Source organism: Monodelphis domestica, chromosome 6 (genome assembly GCF_027887165.1).
Source record: "Monodelphis domestica isolate mMonDom1 chromosome 6, mMonDom1.pri, whole genome shotgun sequence".
Taxonomy (NCBI): domain Eukaryota; kingdom Metazoa; phylum Chordata; class Mammalia; order Didelphimorphia; family Didelphidae; genus Monodelphis; species Monodelphis domestica.
The window spans coordinates 17,052,393-17,072,223 of record NC_077232.1 but is presented as its reverse complement, the minus strand read 5'-3'; the positions used below and the strand labels follow the sequence as shown (position 1 = coordinate 17,072,223).

General features: G+C 37.2%; 1 protein-coding gene and 1 long non-coding RNA gene across 2 annotated transcripts in view; both read right to left on the bottom strand.

Annotated features, from left to right (window-relative positions):
• The window catches only part of LOC103105123 (butyrophilin-like protein 2), a 57,827-nt gene that overhangs the window by 25,128 nt on the left and 12,868 nt on the right, over nucleotides 1-19,831 (bottom strand). The gene's annotated exons all lie outside the window — the stretch shown is intronic.
• LOC130454976 (uncharacterized) lies at nucleotides 1,416-15,655 on the bottom strand. The gene is made up of 8 exons (XR_008912722.1): nucleotides 15,010-15,655; nucleotides 13,389-13,409; nucleotides 11,801-11,821; nucleotides 10,215-10,235; nucleotides 9,410-9,427; nucleotides 6,139-6,159; nucleotides 3,900-3,929; nucleotides 1,416-1,950 (listed from the first exon to the last, which is right to left on the bottom strand). It is a non-coding gene; the product is annotated as an uncharacterized LOC130454976 (long non-coding RNA).

Here is a 19,831-nt window from a genome sequence, read left to right as displayed (position 1 = left end):
GAATCTGTATTAGACCTGGTGAAAAAATCATGTATACTCACACTGTGGATTCTGGCCAAGTTAAGAGGGAAATGAATCTCATTTTTGAGTGAGCAACCTTTCTGTTGTGCCTCTGCTTAGCTAACACATTGTCATATGCCATGTGAACTATGAAATTATGATTTATTATTATTATTTTCTTTATATTTAAAATAGGATATTTGTTTTTTTTCTTTTTTCCTATTCTTGGTAACACTTGAAGTACATTGTATCAGTATTAATGTCTTTGACTTGAAGGATAAGTTTATAGTATCTATTAGCCCTAGTAACTATGCATACCCCAAAGCTTTAGACTATGGAAACCTGTCATACATTGATAAATGTTATGGGACTGTGCTTGATAACTGTGTCTGATTCCAGGAGAAGGTAACAAAAGAGACACTATACAGTGCCAAGTAGCATGAGGTCAAATAGGACCAAATAAATCCAAGTAGGATTGTTGAACTTCTATGTCAATATGAAAGGACTTAAATGTAGTGTGAGATTCGAGGTTGGAGTACTTGACATATGTTAAGATGCAGAACTCCTTGTACCACACTTTTTTGTGAAATAATCTCACTCAAGTACCTCAGTTTGTCTTGCCAACATCCCAAATGAAGAAAGTAAATGCTTTTGCAGAAAGTGCTTTAAAGATGCCTGAAAAAGCCACACACTGCATCAAAAGATCCACAATGAAATATGAGATATAATGAACTGAACTGAAGGGGGTTGAACATATTTATTCTGAATGTAGACTCTTATACCAAAGGGGACTGCCCCCTAATTGGCATTTTATCAATGCATCTACCAATCATTTTTGTTTTCTTCTCATCTCTATTATAACTTTCTATGAGAAAGAAAAATATTGTATTTGATTTTAGCTAGAAGATATTTAGAGATATAAGATATTTATGTTTAAATGATCCATTGGGGAGACTAGTCTCCCAAAGGATCACAATGGGGATTATGTTGAGGGGATTTCAACCCCTCCCCCTCCTGAGATGCCAACCAGTTCATCAACATTTTTTACATCCAAGATCAGTGTTCATGAACATCAATAAAAGAGAATGGGCAGATTAGGTGAATCTATGTCATGAGTTAAGGCTACTGCCAAGAAATGCACAATGTCAGTCCAGAAGTTTAAACAGGAGCCATATCCATGCTCCTTAATTTCAACTACACTTTCAGTGATGCTTCAGACTTCTGTTCTACATGTCGGCCATTCACTATCTGTGACTTGGGAAAAATCATATAGCCTTTATGAGCAGAGTTCACCTGGGTCTTTTTGCCACAGACAGCTGGCTGGAGCAGAGAGGTGAGGGAGAGAGGGAGATTTTTGCAGGATGGATACATGTGGTCAGAACTTAGAGTAAGGAAGAGACTTTAAATCTATGCTTATATACCTTTATTATCTCAAATGATTATTAATAAACTTTATGAAAAATAATAAATGGCAGATGTATATTAGTTTTAAATATAACATTTTCTCTCAGAGACCCTTTTTATGTGGAGCACAGAATTCTGATTTTCCCCGCTAAAGAACAAGTCAGGGTAGCTTTAAGGCCTCACATCTTCCTTGAAGGTGTCATGAAAAGTATGAATGTGAGTTGATTCAGTAGCATTGTAGAAGGAGATTGTGCCTGTTTCATAGTCCAAGAAAATCCCCATAGTCTTGGGGACCACTACCATCTGGAGTTGGATCCAGGGTCTGCAGAGAGCCCGGTAAGTGTCACTATTAACAAGACAAATACTCAAGAATCCAGTTTCTGGTGTGAAGTCTGCTTCTTCCTCATTGCATATTGAGTCCTTATAGAGCCCCAGGGCCCACTCCATCTTTCCTTCCACATTCACCTCCCAGCAGTACTTTCCTGAATTGAATTTCTTCATGACCAGCACATAAGTCAGGACATCCATGTTCACTCCATACTTGTGCTGCCAAGAATAGGAAATGACATATTTTTGTCATTTTTTAAAGGAAAAAGAAAAGATTAGGTGAACCTATGTCATGAGTTAAGGCTACTACCAAGAAATGCACAATGTCAGTCCAGAAGTTTAAACAGGAGCCATATCCATGCTTCTTAATTTCAACTACACTTTCATTGATGCTTCAGACTTCTGTTCTACATGTCAGCCATTCACTATCTGTGACTTGGGAAAAATCATATAGCCTTTATCTACTTCAATTTCTTTGCATATAAGTAACAATTATAATAGCTAATCCCAGGGTTTTGGGGAGAATTGAGCCAATATTTTTGAAACATTTTATAAAATATAAATAGATATAAATTCTAACATGAGAACTGCTGCTGCTCTTACTGCTGCTGCTACCACCACCACCACCACCATCATAATTAGCAGCAGCAGCATTATTTTCATGAGTTTCCTCATCTCTCTTTTTCCTCTTTTCATACCTCCTCCCATCTAAAATCTACTCTGTCTCCTAAGCTGGATCTCCACCTATGTCCCACCCAGTAATTGTGGGGATGCTATAATTCTCTCTTGTGCCTTCTTCTCTCCTATGTTGGTACTATTTCACCCACATAGTCTTCATCTGCTCTATGGTTTATAATCATCTTTATGAAGATAATTCTCAGATTTATATGTCCATTCCTCATCTCTCCTCCTACCTCCATTTATACATCTCCAATGACCTTTTAGACCTCTTGAATTAGATGTTCCATAGACATCTTAAACTCACCCTGTCCAAAACTGTAACCATCTTTCCCAAAAAGCTTGGCCTCTTCCTAGTTTCTCTATCATTGTAGAAGGTAGCAGCATATTTCCAGTCACCCTGCATTGCAACAAAGGTTCTAACCTGCAGTATTCATTCCCCCTACCTTCCCCCCCACAAACGGTCTCCAAATAACTGCCAAATTCTATGAATTCTCCATTTGCAGGATCTGTGGTTTAAACCCCCTTCTCTATTCTGGTACTACAACCATCCTGCTGGAGGCCCTTGTCACCTCTCCCTGGAGCTACTACAAAAGCTCACTGGTTGACCTCCTGATTCAAGCCTTTATCTGCTCTAATCCATTTTCAACACAGGCAACAGAATTATCTTCCTAAAACACAGGCCTGCCCATATTATCTCCATTTCCTATTTAATAAAATCTTTTGACTCTCTATTGTTTCCAGAATCAAATATAAAAATCCTTTGGTTGGCTTTCAAAGCCCTCCAAAACCTACCCCTTTCTACCTTTCCATAGTTACTCCCATGCATTCTAAAATCGATTGACACTGGCCTCTTTTCTGTCCTTAAACAAGACACTTCATCATCTAATTCTGAGTTATTCCACAAGTGCCTTCCATCCCTGGAATGTCCTCCTTCTCGTTACTATTTCCTAGCTTCCTTGACTTCCTTGAGGGGTTAGATAAAGTCCATATTGTGCAAGATGTTTTTCTTAGGCCCCTTATTTTTAATATGTTCCTTATGCAACATCTCCTAATTGATCTCATCTAGATTTTGATTGTACTTACTTGTTTTTATGTTAATACCCCCATTATACTTTGAACTCCTTGAAGGCAGAGTCTATCTTTGCCTCTTTCTTCTATCACTATCATCAACACAATGCCTTGACCATCATTAATACTCAATAAATGTTTTTTCCTTCTTTCTTTCTATCCATTTCTTCCACTTTTATTCCTTTCTTCTATCCTTGCTTTCAATTATCCAGTTATAGGCCTATAAGGCCATAAGAAGTAAGACTATCTTCTACCTGATCCTGGACTCTACCCCTCTCAATCTAACTAAGAAGTCCTGAGCTTTTTTTCACTATCTCCTAACTGGACTCCTGGTGACTAGAATTCACTACAATCTCTGAGCTAATTTAGATATATCCTCTGCTTCCCACAGAATTTATAGAAAACTGAATATTTATTACCTCTGGGTTTCAAGGCCATCTCAGTTCAATCTGAAATGAAAGGAAGAGAAGAAATTAGACAATAATTACTTGTGCCCTGTTTACACATCCATCCCTCTATGACCCTCAATCCCAGCATCCTCCAAATTCCTTAGGAATTAGAGTTGAAAGTGACACAGAAGATCATAAAGGCCAGCCACCTCTTTCTTGACCTTTGGGAAATCTGATTAACTCAAAGTTACATAGTTCATAAATTATATAATCTAGATTAGGAAATAAACTATAAACTTTCAATGTAATAGGACAAAGAGAAAAGGGTTAAACTGATCCATTCTTTTCTTAGGTGCCAGTCATTTTGTTACTCAGATGCTGCTTCCTTTATATATAGGAAACTATTTACTTAGAATTTTCATGTGTTAAATTAGAGACTTGTGCTACAAAATCTCTAAGATTTCCAAAAGTAAATGAGTACAAATGTATTCCAGCCCATATTCTCAGCATCTTCTGGAATTTAGAAAATGGCAATATCTTTTAGTCTTAATTTTTTCAATATGAAAATGAATTCTTTGGGCTCCATGGCTTCCAAGTGTGGCACTTCCAACTATCAGAAGGTAATTCTAAATTCTTGATGACTAATTTCTTACCATTCTCTTTCAACTATACTTTCCCATAATTCCTTTGTTTTATTTCTTAAGAGAGAGTGTTTTGGCAAATAAAAGCAAACCTCTCATGAAAAATCCAAACTGGTAATATCTGCCCTGAACAAATTCAGTGGCCTGGATGGACACATTGATATGGGGAGCTCCTGGCATACTTAATTCCCAATATTATACAGTTGGTTTTGGTATCACTATATATGTATACACACATAATTAACAAGAAAATGTTACTCTCCCAATTATCCTTAAGATAGCATGGAAAATGGGTAACACAGAGAGATACAAGGGGAATGAGACAGTGAAATGGATGCTTCATTTGAAACTTCTCTTCTATCAAGTGTTCAGACTTGCTGATCTCAAAGAATGACCACAGGACTAACAGGAAAAGGACTAGATTTTCTCACATTCTTTATTCATCCAATGAGATTGTGCAATGAAAAAATCTTTAAGGTTCTTCACAGTCTAACAGTAGATGCATCTATCCCAACTCAACATTCAGTACCTTTGTGACATTTAAAACAGGACAACATCTCTGAGCTACTATTTTCTGATCTATAAAATGAAAGCATTGCACTGCATGGCCTCATAGGATGTTTGACTGTTCAAAAAGTAATTCTAATGTAAAATCTATTTCCACTAAATGCCTCATTGCTTACTTCATTCCCTTCATTTAATTTTTCAAATTTTAATAATTGTTTTCAATTTCTGATTTAAGAAATATTCTCTTGGCAAAACCTTTCACAGGAAAAATTAACCCTGCTAATCTCTCCCCTGTATAGATATGGAGAACTAGATTAGTTTATTGGTTTGAGGGACTCTCAATCAACTGAGTTCTCAGTATTATTCAGTGATATATAGAATCACAATATATATACATTGGGAAAGTGAAAAAGAAACTAATTACCAGATGAATTTTCAAATTAGAGGGGGAAATAGCATGAGAAAGAAATGGGAGAAAGAGCACATGTCTCTTCTATCAAGTTTTCTACCTTGTTGATGTCATGGAATGAACACTGGACTAGGAGTCTAAAGATCTACATTAGAGAACTGATTCTCATACTAATTCTCTGTATGACCTTAAGGAAATCATTTCCCCAGTTTTCTCATCTATATAATTAGAGGCTTTTACTACATAATCCGTAAGGTTTCTCACAATCCAATAATGCGCACATCTATGGCAGCTCTCACATTCAGTATCATACTAGTATTTACATAACTAAAATATGTCTGAGACTCTAATTTCTCATCTCTTTTTGAAACTCTTGGACTCAATGGCTTCTAAGGAGGCTTCCAATTTTCAACTGATCAGTCTAAGTTATCACTAATTTCCACTTAGTGACTTATTTCTTAATGCTTCACTTTCTCTGGGCTTTTCCAAACATCCTTTCATTTATTTCTTAAGAAACTGGGTTCTGGCAAATAAAACCACACATATAAGGGAAAATCTAAAAGGAAAATGTCTCCCCCATACAAATTAGGGTGCCTAAATGTGTGTATTACTTTGAAGAACTCATGATCAGTTTTGATTCCCAGCTTCTCCAGCGGTATGCAGCATCACTACATACAGATATATAGAAAATGGTTAAGAAAATTTTACTCACTGTTCTCAGCCTTAAGATTCTCTGTAAAATAGTGAGAAGGAAAACATCATGAAAGAGGAAAAAGAAAGAGAAGGTATAACTCATCAATAGATTTATTTGCATTGACAATATAGAACATTTAGAAGCTCTTCGTTGACACTTCTGTTGCCCCAAGTATTCAAGCTGGTTGATGTCTGCAGTGAACCTTTCATGACTTCATGGAATGGTAGGTCACACACACCTGGGAAGAGGAACTCCATTCCATGAAGTCATGAAAGGTTCACTGCAGATGTCAAGGGATGATTACTGGACCAGGACCCAGAAGAACTAGATTTGTATACTGCTTCTCATACTATGTCTATTAATGGCCTTTGAGAAAATCATTTTGTCATAGTTTTGATCTGCAAAATGAGATACTCATGCTACATAATCTCTAACATTTTTCACAATCTACTAATGTCCAAATCTATACCGTGTCTCACACTCAGTCTCCTTCTGATATTTACTATATCTGTGATCCTCTTTTCTCATCTGTAAATGAAACCTTTGGACTCCATGACTTCCAAGGAAGGCAATTCCAACTTTCAACTGATCATTCTAAGGTAATATGAATTCCCTCTTCATGAATCGTTTCTTACATCTTCCCATTTTATGGCATTTTTTAAGTATCCTTTGTTTTATTTCTTAAGAAACCACTTTGGCAACACAAACTCACTTCTGTTATTAGGAAAAGATGATTTTAGGTTTGCAGAACACAGTGGCATGAGACTAGCAAAAGAGAGAATTCTGGAATCTTGAAAAGTGGGGTTAATCTGAAAAAAAAACCTTAAGGACAGTTGGGCAGTCTCACTCTGGATTTGATCCTGGAGTGTGTGGATGCCAAGTTCTGGGAGTTTGACCCAGTCCTGTGTTGCTGGTTTTGTGCTTTGTGTCCTGAAAGGGACCTGAGGAAGCTGTCTCTATCCTGTATCATCTACAGCTAGCTATAAGCTGAGGTCCAAGGCCATCTGGGTTTAGGATCTTCCCCTGGATCTCTGCCTGATCTGGTATTTGCCAGTATCTCCCATAACACCAAGAGAGTTAGGGCAGAATGTGGGTATAGTGACTGGGTTAGCAGCTTTGCATATCAGGGAGAAAGTGTAGGAACTTAACTCTAAGAAGATCCTTCATGCAAAGGCATTAGATTGTGTGTTACTTTAGTTAGTAATCCCAGTGAAAGGATTTCCCTTGACCCTCTCAATCTTTCCCTTATTTAATAAAATACCCTCCCAGTTACTGTGTTTTGTTATCTGTGTACTGGTCCCAGAACAGGCTCTATCTGGTCTAGGCTGACTATTTGGCCCTTCCACCCACTGTGGAGGGCTTGTTACTGGCCTAAAATATCCTTCCTATCCCATCCCAAATACTGCCCTCTCACACTTCTTGAGGGAAAATAAAACATAATATCTCCCCTCTACACATTAGGGAAATTGTATGGCTGCATTAATTTGGGGAACACCTGATCATTTTAGTCCCCAGCATTCTTCAGTTGTAAGCAGTATCACTAGATACATATGTATAGAAAATAAATAAGAAAATATTAATCACCAATTTTACCCTGAAGAGGCTCTGTAAAAATGGTGAGAGAGAAACAGGATGGGAGGGAGAGAGACAGACAGAGAGTAAGAGAGAGAGTCAGAGAGAGAGAGAGAGAGAGAGAGAGAGAGAGAGAGAGAGAGAGAGAGAGAGAGAGAGAGAGAGTCAGAGAGAGAGAGAGAGAGAGAGAGAGAGAGAGAGAGAGAGAGAGAGAGAGAGAGAGAGCTCATCAACTGAGCTATTTACTATATCAATTTAGAACTTGGAGAATGCCTCATGTGACATTTTCAACAAGTCTTCAAGCTTGTTGATGTCAAGTAATGGTTACTGTGCAAAGATTCATAAGAATGAGATTTGTAACCTGCTTCTCAGATGAATTCACTCTACGACCTTGAAGAAACCATTTTCTCAGAGATTTCATCTGTAAAATGAAATGATTGTACTACATAATCTCTAAGATTTCTCAATATGGTATAACGTACAAATCATTGCAAGCTCTCACACTCAGAATCAATCTGGCATTTGGAAAAAGACAATTTCTCTGAGCCTCTGATAGCTGATCTGAAAATTAAGTCTTTGGACTCCATGGATTCCAAGATGGGCATTTCCAACTTTTAACTGATAATTCTAAGATCATAATAACTTCCACTTCATGATTCATTTCTTACTGCTTCACTTTCAATACATTTGACATTTTCCCTTTTTTATTTCTTGAGAAACAATATTTTGGCAAAAAAGCACTTATAAAGGGAAAATAAAAGAGATAATTATCTTCCCTCAACAAATTACGGGTGCTGTATGGTTGCCTTATTTTGGGGATCACCTGATTATTTTACTTCTCAGCATTCTCCTTATAAATAATACATATAAAGTGGAAAATGTATGAGAAAACATAACTCTCCATGTTGCTCTGAAACTTTCTCTGTGAATTGGTGAGAGATGAACACAATGAAAGTTAGAGTGAGACAGAGAGAGTGAAGAGAGAGGGGGAGAGAGTAGGAATATATGCATTAACAATTAAAACAACAATGATGCCTCAATTGACAATTCTGTTTCCCCAGAAACTCACACTCACTGAGGTCAAGGAATGATGATTGGACTAGGACTTTAAAACACTCGATTTCTAAGCTGCTTCTCATATTAATGTGTTCTGAGACAGAAATCATTTTCTCAGTTACCATCCTTAAAATTTGAGGATTGAAATACATAATCTCTAGGATTATTCATAATCCAATAATGTACAAATCTTTGCCAGCTCAAACACTCAGCATCATTCTGGCATTTGTAAAATGGCAACATCTCTGAGACTCTGATGTCTCATCTCTAAATAAAGTCTTCGGAATCCATGAATTACAAGGAGGGCACCTCCACCTTTCAACGGATAATTCTAAGGTCATAATAACTTCCACTTCATGACTCATTTCTTACCGCTTCACTTTCCCAAATTTATAAATTTTCCCTTTCTTCTGATTCTTGAGAGACAATGCTTTGGCAAAACAACAACAACAACAATAACAACACACTTAAGGGAAAATAAAACAGATAATATTTTCCCTCTACCAAGTAAGGATGCTGAACAGTATCCTTATTTGGGGTAAGACCAGTTCATTTTACTTCCCAGTATTTTCCATGTAAACAGTACCACTAGTTATATGTATATACATATATATAAATAAATATATATAATGTAAAAAATGAATGAGAAATTATTACTTACCACTCTCTAAAAGTTTCTCTGTAAATTGGTGAGAGATAAACACAATGAAAGTCAAGAGTAAGACAGAGAGAGAGACAGAGACAGAGAGAGAGAGAGAGAGAGCACTCATCAGTAGATGTATGGACATTATCAATTTAAAACAAAAAAGATGTTACAATGAACAGTTCTATTATTCCCCCAGGAACTCAAGCTCATAGTGACCAAGCAATGATTGATTATTGGACAAGAACTCATTAACACTCTGTTTGTTGCCTGCTTCTTATGTTACTTCACTCTGAGAGGTAAACCATTTTGTCAGAGTTTTCATCATTAAATTTGAGGATTGAGATCCATAATCTCTATGATTTCTCATAATGCAATAATGTACAAATATTTGCCAGCTCTCACAGGCAGCATCATTCTGGAACTTGGAAAATGACAAAAGCCCTGAGCCTCCAATGTCTCATCTGTAAATGAAGTCACTGAACTCCATTGATTCCCAGGAGAGCATTTCCAACTTTTAACTAAAGAATTCTAAGGTAATACTAACTTTCACTTCATGACTCATTTCTTACTGCTTCACATTTACAAGTTTTTAAATTTTTACTTTCTTTTATTACTTTAGTAACAATGTTCTGACAAAAAAAAAAAACCCTCACTAACAGAAAATGAAAAAGATAATATTCTCCCTCTATGAAGAAAGGATGCTGTATGGTAGCCTTATTTTGGGAACATCTGATCATTTTACTTCCCAGCATTCTCCATGTAAACAGTACCACTAGTTACATATATGGTGTAGAAAAATGAATGAGAAAGTCTTACTTACCACGTTCTGCAACATTCTTCTCTGTAAAATCGTGAGAGATCAATACAATTAAAGACAGAGTGAGACAGAGAGAGTGAAGAGAGAGAGAGAGTCATCAGTAGAAGTATGTACATTAAAAATTTAAACCGAAAATGATGCCTCAATTGACACTTCTGTTCCCCCAGGAAGTCAAGCAGATTGAGGTCAAGCAATTATTACTGGTCTAGGACTCCTAAGCATTCAATTTGTAGCCTCTTTCTCCTATTAATTCTCTCTGAGACACTGTAAGGTTAGAGGAATAAGGGATAAGAGAAAATGCAAAAGTTGTCTCTAAAAGGGAGAAAGGAGAATTTAGCCATGAACACTGGGAAAAGAGTCTAGAAGAGGACATTTCATAGGAGTGTTTCAGGAGTTAACTGAATTAACTGTCACTATACTACTGTCCATTCCCTGAGATGGAAGGGAGAACAGTTGCTCCATCAGCTTCAGTAATCTGACTACTTTCCTGGAGGAAGTGGGAGGATTTGAGCTTGGAAGATACCTAGGAGGAGATCTGGGTTTCCCTGCAGTGCTGTGGACAATATGGCTGTGACAATTGGGCTAAGGTAAACCAAAGGGTTTGACATCTGGGACTTTGGGGGCTTTATACCTAAGAAGCCATCCCCAGGCTGGGGGAAGGGCTCAGTCCACTTGGGAGTCCATTCCCACTAGCCCTTTTACAGACAATTAAGTTTAGTTCATTAAAAATCTAGGATTCTTAGTCTAAAAAATTAGTCAGATGGTTTTTGGATTTAGAAACATCATGGAGTTGATGAGAAGATTTAAGAAGATCAGAAGAGCTTCCTCATGATAGGAGATTCAGAAGTGGGTGGATATAGAGCACTATAGGATCAGGGACTCTTTGGATCATATCTATTAGTTCCCTAAGCTTATTAAGCAAAATAACCTTTTGTTTTCATATAGTCTCAAGGAGTTTGTGCTTCATTGGCCCTGGGAAGGTCCCTAGGTGGGTTTTTTCCTCATCAATCAACCCATCTGGATCCATATCTACATATCTCCTTTTGGGGGGATATCTCTCTTTCAATAGAAAACATTTTCTCAGAGTTATCATACATAAAATCTGAGGATTGAAATACACAATCTCTAAGATTTCTCACAATCCAATAATGTACAAATCTTTGCCAGTTCTCACACTCAGCATGATTCTGGAATTTGGAAAATGATAACAGCTCTGAGCCTCTGGTGTCTCATTTCTAAATGAAGCCACTGAACTCCATCGATTCCAAGAAGAGTATTTGCAATCTTCAGCTGATAACACTAAGGTCACACTAATTTGAACTTCATGACTTGTTTCTTACTGTCCTACATTTAAAACTTTTTAAATTTCTCCTTTCTTTTATTTCTTGAGTAACAATGTTTTGGCAAAAAAAAAAACCTCGCTAACAGAAAATGAAACAGATAATATCTTCTCTCTTCAAAGAAGTGATGCTGTATGATAGCCTTATTTCATGGAACGTCTGATAGTTTTACTTCCCAGCATTCTCCATGTAAACAATACCACTAGTTACATATATGATGTGGAAAATGAATGAGAACAACTTACTCACCACGTTCTATAACATTCTTCTCTGTAAAATGGTGAGAGATCAATACAATTAAAGACAGAGTGAGACAGAGAGAGTGAAGAGAGAGAGAGAGCTCATCAGTAGAAGTATGTACATTAACAATTTAAAATGAAAATGATGCCCCATTTGACACTTCTGTTCCCCCAGGAAGTCAAGCAAATTGAGGTCAAGCAATCATTACTGGTCTAGGACTCATGAGCATTCAATTTATAGCCTCTTTCTCCTATTAATTCTCTCTGAGACACTGTAAGGATAGAGGGATACGGGATAAGAGAAAATGCAAAAGTTGTCTCTAAAAGGGAGAGAGGTGAATTTAGCCATGAACCCTAGGAAAAGATTCTAGAAGGAGAAGACATTGCAGAGAAGGGTTTGGGGAGTTAACTTGGTTAATTCTCACTATACAGCTGTACATTCCCTGAGCTGGAAGGTAGAACAGTTCCTCCTCAGCTTCTGTAATCTGACTACTTTCCTGGAGAAAGTGGGAGGATTTGAGCTTGGAAGATAGCTAGGAGGAGATCTGGGTTTCCCTGCAGTGCTGAGGACAATATGGCTGTGACAATTGGGCTAAGGTAAACCAAAGGGTTTGACATCTAGGAAGTTGGGGGCTTTATACGTAAGAAGCCATCCCCAGGCTGGGGGAAGGGCTCAGTCCACTTGGGAGTCCATTCTCACTAGCCCTTTTACAGACAATTAATTGTTGATTAACAATCAAGGATTCTTAGTCTAGAAAATTAGTCACATGGTTTTTGGATTTAGAAACATGAGGGAGTTGATGAGAAAGTTTAAGAAGATCAGAAGAGCTTCCTCATGATAGGAGATTCAGAAATGGGTGGATATAGAGCACTATAGAATCAGGGACCCTTTGGATCTTACCTATTAGTTCCCTAAGCTTATTAAGCAAAATAACTTTTTGTTTTCATATAGTCTCAAGGAGTTTTTGCTTCATTGGCCCTGGGAAGGTCCCTAGGTGGGTTTTTTCCTCATCAATCAATCCATCTAGGTCCTGCCCTATTCACATATCTCCTTTGGGGGGGACATCTCTTTTTCAATAGAAAACATTTTCTCAGAGTTATCATACATAAAATCTGAGGATTGAAATACACAATCTCTAAGATTTCTCACAGTCCAATAATGTACAAATCTTTGCCAGTTCTCACACTCAGCATGATTCTAGAATTTGGAAAATGATAACAGCTCTGAGCCTCTGGTGTCTCATCACTAAATGAAGCCACTGAACTCCATTGATTCCAAGAAGACTATTTGCAACTTTCAGCTGATAACTCTAAGGTAACAATAACTTCCACTTCATGACTCATTTCTTACTGCTTCGCGTTTATAACTTTTTAAGTTTTTCCTTTTTTATTGCTTGAGTAACAGTGTTTTGGACCAAAAAAAAAAAACTCCCCAACAGAAAATAAGAGATAATTTCTTCCCTCTATAAAGAAGGGAAGATGTATAGTAACCTTAGTTTGCAGAACATCTGATAATTTTCCTTCCCAGCAATCTCCATGTAAACAGTACCACTAATTACATATATGATGTGGAAAATGAATGAGAAAGTCTTACTCACCACGTTCCGTTGCATTATTCTCTGTAAAATGGTGAGAGATCAATGTAATTAAAGACAGAGTGAGACAGGGAGAGTGAAGGAAGAGAGACAGAGAGAGAGAGAGAGACAGAGACAGACAGAAAGAGAGAAAGAGAGAGAGATCTCATTAATAGAATATGTACATTAACAATTTAAAAATAAAATGATGCCTCAATTGAAAATTCTGTTCCCCCAGGAAGTCAAGTTGCTTAAGGTCAAGTAATTATTACTCATAAGCATTCAATTTATAGCCTCTTTCTCATATTAATTCTCTCTGAGACAGTATAAGGATAGAGGAATAAGGGATAAGAGAAAATGAAAAAGTTGTCTCTAAAAGTTAGAGAGAATTTAGCCATGAACCCTGGGAAAAGTTCTAGAAGGAAAAGATATTGCAGAGGAGGATTTGGGAAGTTAACTGAGTTATCTGTCGCTACAAAACTGTCCTTTCCCTGAGCTGGAAGGGACAACACCTGCTCCATCAACTCCTGGAACCTCACTAGTTTCCCGAAGAAATTGCGAGGATTTGGGTTTGGAAGATAGCTAGGAGGAGATCTGGGTTTCCCTGCAGTGCTGTTGACAATTTGGCTGTAGCAATTGGGCTAGGGTAAACAAAAGGGTATAACATCTGGGACTTTGGGGGTTTTTTAACTAAGAAACTAACCCCAGGTTTGGGGAACAACTCAGTCCACTTAGGAGTCCATTCTCACTAGCCCTTTTAGAGACAATTAAGTTTAGTTGATTAACAATCTAGGATTCTTACTTTGGAAAATTAGTCAGATGGTTTTTGGATTTAGAAACATCAGGGAGCTGAAAAGGTTTCAGAAAATCAGAAGTGCTTTCTCATGATAGGAGATTCAGAAGTGGATGAAGATAGAACTCTATAGAGTCAGGGACCCTTTGCATCTGACCTATTAGTTCCCTAAACGTATTAAGCAAAATAACTATTTTTGTTTTCATGGAGTCTCAAGGGGTTTGTGCTTCATTGGCCCTGGGAAGGTTCCTGGGCGGGAGGGTTCCTCATCAATCAATCCATCTAAGTCCTGACATATCCACATATCTCCTTTTGGGGGCAAATATATTTTTCAATAGAAGCCATTTTTCAGAGTTATCATACACAAAATCTGAAGACTGAAATACACAATCTCTAAGATTTCTCACAATCCAATAATGTACAAATCTTTGCCAGCTCTCACAGTCAGCATCATTCTGGAATTTGGAAAATGATAACAGCTCTGAGCCTCTGGTGTCTCAACTTTAAATAAATCCACTGAACTCCATCGATTCCAGGAAGAGTATTTGCAACTTTCATCTGATAACTCTAAGGTCATACTAAGTTCCACTTCTTGACTTATTTCTTACTGCTTCACATTCACAACTTTTTACATTTTTCCTTTCTTTCATGGCTTGAAAAACAATGTTTTGGGGGAAAAACTTGCAAACAGAAAACAAAATAGATAATATCTTCCCTCTACAAAGTAGAGATGCTGTATGGTAGCCTTATTTTGGAAAACATCTGATCATTCTACTTTCCAGTATTCTCCATGGAAATAGTTCCACTAATTACATGTATGATGTGGAAAATAAATGAGAAAGCCTTACTTACCACGAACCGTTGCATTATTCTCTGTAAAATGGTGAGAGATCAACACAATTGAAGACAGAGTGAGACAGGGAGAGAGAGAGAGAGAGAGAGAGACAGAGAGAGAGAGAGAGAGAGAGAGAGAGAGAGAGAGAGAGAGAGAGAGAGAGAGAGCTCATCAGTAGATATATGAACATTAACTATTTAAAATTAAAATGATGCCTCAATTGAAACTTCTTTTCCCCTGGAATTCAAGCTGATTAAGGTCAACCAATTATTACTGGACTAGGACTCATAAGGATTCAATTTATAGCCTCTTTCTCATATTAATTCTCTCTGAGACCATGTAAGGAAAGAGCAATACGGGATAAGAGAAAATGCAAAAGTTGTCTCTAAAAGGGAGAGAGGAGAATTTAACCATGAAAGCTGGGAAAAGATTCTAGAAGGAGAAGACATTGGAGAGGAGGATTTGGGGAGTTAACTGAGTTATCTGTCACTACAAAACTGTCCTTTCCCTGAGCTGGAAGGCACAACACCTGCTCCATCAACTCCTGGAACCTCACTAGTTTCCTGAAGAAATTGCGAGGATTTGGGTTTGGAAGATAGCTAGGAGGAGATCTGGGTTTCCCTGCAGTGCTGTTGACAATTTGGCTGTAACAATTGGGCTAAGGTAAACCAAAGGGTTTGACATCTAGGACTTTGGGGGTTTTTTAACTAAGAAACCAACCCCAGGTTTGGGGAACAACTCAGTCCACTTAGGAGTCCATTCTCACTAGCCCTTTTAGAGACAATTAAGTTTAGTTGATTAACAATCTAGGATTCTTACTTTGGAAAATTAGTCAGATGGTTTTTGGATTTAGAAACATCAGGGAGCTGAAAAGAAGGTTTCAGAAAATCAGAAGTGCTTTCTCATGATAGGACATTCAGAAGTGGATGAAGATAGAACTCTATAGAGTCAGGGACCCTTTGCATCTGACCTATTAGTTCCCTAAACGTATTAAGCAAAATAACCATTTTTGTTTTCATGGAGTCTCAAGGGGTTTGTGTTTCATTGGCCCTGGGAAGGTCCCTAGGTGCGTTTTTTCCTCATCAATCAATCCATCTAAGTCCTGACATATCCATATATCTCCTTTTGGGGGCAAATATCTTTTTCAATGGAAACCATTTTCTCAGAGTTATCATACATAAAATCTGAAGACTGAAATACACAATCTCTAAGATTTCTCACAATCCAATAATGTACAAATCTTTGCCAGCTCTCACAGTCAGCATCATTCTGGAATTTAGAAAATGATAACAGCTCTGAGCCTCTGGTGTCTCAACTTTAAATAAATCCACTGAACTCCATCGATTCCAGGAAGTGTATTTGCAACTTTCATCTGATAACTCTAAGGTCATACTAAGTTCCACTTCTTGACTTATTTCTTACTGCTTCACATTCACAACTGTTTACATTTTTCCTTTCTTTCATGGCTTGAAAAACAATGTTTTGGGGGAAAAACTTGCAAACAGAAAACAAAATAGATAATATCTTCCCTCTACAAAGTAGAGATGCTGTATGGTAGCCTTATTTTGGAAAACATCTGATCATTCTACTTTCCAGTATTCTCCATGGAAATAGTTCCACTAATTACATGTATGAGGTGGAAAATAAATGAGAAAGCCTTACTTACCACGAACCGTTGCATTATTCTCTATAAAATGGTGAGAGATCAACACAATTGAAGACAGAGTGAGACAGGGAGAGAGAGACCGAGAGAGACAGAGACAAAGACAGAGACAGAGACAGAGAGAGAGAGAGAGAGAGAGAGAGAGAGAGAGAGAGAGAGAGAGAGAGAGAGAGAAGTCATCAGTAGATATATGGACATTAACAACTTATTTTTGTTTTGTTTTTCAGGCAATGATCGTTAAGTGACTTTCCCATGGTCACACATCTAGGAAGTATCTGAGGCAAGATTTGAACCTAGGATTTCCCTTCTCAATCCACTGAGCCACATAGCTGCCCCCTACATTAACAATTTAAAAGAAAAATGATGCTGCAATTGATACTTCTGTTCTCCCAGGAACTCAAGCTGATTGAGGTCAAGGAATGATTACTGGACTAGGACTCATAAGCACAAGTTTTGTGGCCTGCTTCTCATATTAATTCGCTATGAGACAGAAACCATTTTCTCAGAGTTATCATCTGTAAAATCTGAGGATTGAAATGCATAAACTCTAAGATTTCTCAAAATCCAATAATGTAAAAATCTTTACGAGCTCAAACACTCAGCATCATTCTGACATTTGGAAAATGACAAAATCTCTGAGTCTCTCATGTCTCATCTGTAAAAGAAGCCATTGGTCTCCATAGATTCCAGGAAGGATATTTGCAACTTTCAGCTGATAATTCTAAGGTCATACTAACTTCCACTTCATGACTCATTTCTTACTGCTTCATATTTACTACAGTTTACATTTTCCTTTCATTTTTTCTTAAGAAACAATGTCTTGGCAAAAAAAAAAACAACAACAACACTTCCCAACAGAAAATAAAACATATTATATCTTCCCTCTACAAAGAAGGAATGCTGTATGCTTGCCTTATTTTCAGGTGTAAACAGTCACAAAGGGCATCTGACTATTTTACTTCCCAGCATTCTCCATTTAAACAATAGCAGTAGTTATTTATATAATATGTAAATTAAATGAGAAAATCTTACTCACCACGTACTATAACACGATTCTCTGTAAAATAGTGAGAGATAAACACAATGATAGATGGAGTGAGATAGAAAGAGGAGAGAGAGAGAGAGAGAGAGAGAGAGAGAGAGAGAGAGAGAGAGAGAGAGAGAGAGAGAGAGAGAGAATTCATCAGTAGATGTATGGACATTAACAATTTAAAACAAAAATGATTCCTCAATTGACACTTCTGTTCCCCAGGACCTCAAGCTGATTGATGTTAAAGAATGATTACTGGACTAGGACTCATAAGAACTAGATTTGTTGCCTGCTTCTCATATTAATTTGTTCTGAGATAGAGAGGAATCCATTTTCTCAAAGTTTTCATCTCTAAAATTTTAGGATTGTATTACATAATCTCTAAGATTTCTCAGTGTGCTGTAATGTACAAATCTTTGGCAGCTCTTACACTCAGCATCATTCTGGCATTTGGAAAATGACAACATCTCTGAGCCTCTGGATCTCTATGAAGCAGGGCATTTACCACTTGAACTAATAATTCTAAGGCCATACTAACTTCCTCTTCATGACTCTTTTCTTACTGCTTCTCTTTCAATACTTTTTTTTTAAATTTTCCTCTTCTTTTATTTCTTGTGAAACAATTTTTTGGTAAAAAAGAAACACAACAAGGGAAAATAAAATAGGTAACATCTTCCCTCTGCAAATAAGGGAGGCTGTATGGTAGCCTTATTTTGGAAAATAATTGAGAAAATCTTACTCACCACGTTCTGCAACACTTTTCTCTGTAAAATGGTGAGAGATCAACAAATTAAAGATGGAGTGAAACAGTGAGAAAGAGACAGAGATATGGGGAGGGAGAGAGGGAGAGAGAGACAGACAGACAGACAGACAGATAGAGCTGATGAGTAGATGTAGGTACATTAACAATTTAAAAGAAAAATGATGCCTCAGTTGATACTTCTGTTACCCAAGACCTCAAGCTGATTGATGTCAAGGAATGATTACTGGACTAGGACTCACAAACACCCGATTTGTAGCCTGCTTCTCATATTCATTCACTCTGAGGCAGAAACTATTTTCTCAGAGTTTTCATCTGTAAAATTTGAGGATTGAATTACATAATCTCTAAGATTTCTCAGTGTGCTATAATGTATAAATCTTTGCCAGCTCAAACACTCAGCACCATTCTGGCATTTGGAAAATCACAACCTCTCTGTGCCTCTTATGTCTCATCTCTAAATGAAGTCTTTGGTCTCCATAGATTTCAAAAAGGACTTTTCCATCCTTGAACTGAGAATTGTAAGGTCATACTAACTCCCTCTTCATAACTCATTTCTTATTGCTTCACTTTCAATATCTTTTAATTTTTCCTTTCCTTTTATTTTTTGAGAAACAGAATTTTTACAAAACATGCATGCACACACAAGGGACAATAAAACAGATTATATCATCCCTCTACAAGTTAGGGATGCTGTATGATTGCCTTATTTGGGGCAACACCCTATCACTTTATTTCCCAGCATTCTCCATGTAAACAATACCACTACTTACATACAATGTGGAAAATGAATGAGAAAATATTACTCACCACATTGCTCTGCAAGTTTCTCCGTAAATTGGTGAGAGTGAAGAGAGAGAGAGAGAGAGAGAGAGAGAGAGAGAGAGAGAGAGAGAGAGAGTTCATTAGTAGATATATGTACATTAACAATTTAAAACAAAAATGATGCCTCAGTTGATACTTCTGTTCCCCCATAATCTCAAGCTGATTGAGGTCAAGGAATGATTGCTGGACTAGGGCTCATAAGAACTGGATTTGTGGCCTGCTTCTCATTTTAATTCACTCTGAGATGGAAACCATGTTATCAGAATTTTCATCTGTAATATTTTAGTATTGAACTACATAATTACGATTTCTTATAATCCAGTAAAGTACAAATCTATTCCAGTTCTCACACTCAGCACCATTCTGGCATTTGGAAATATAAAATACTGGTGAGCTTCCATTTTCTCATTTTGAAAAATAAACCTTTGGATTCCATTGCTTCTAGGAGGTGGGGAACTTCCAGCTCTCTCCTGAGCATTCTAACGTAACACTAACTTCTGCTTAATGACTCACTTCTGGCTGTTTCCCTTTCACTAGGCTTTCCCAAATTCCCTTTGTTTT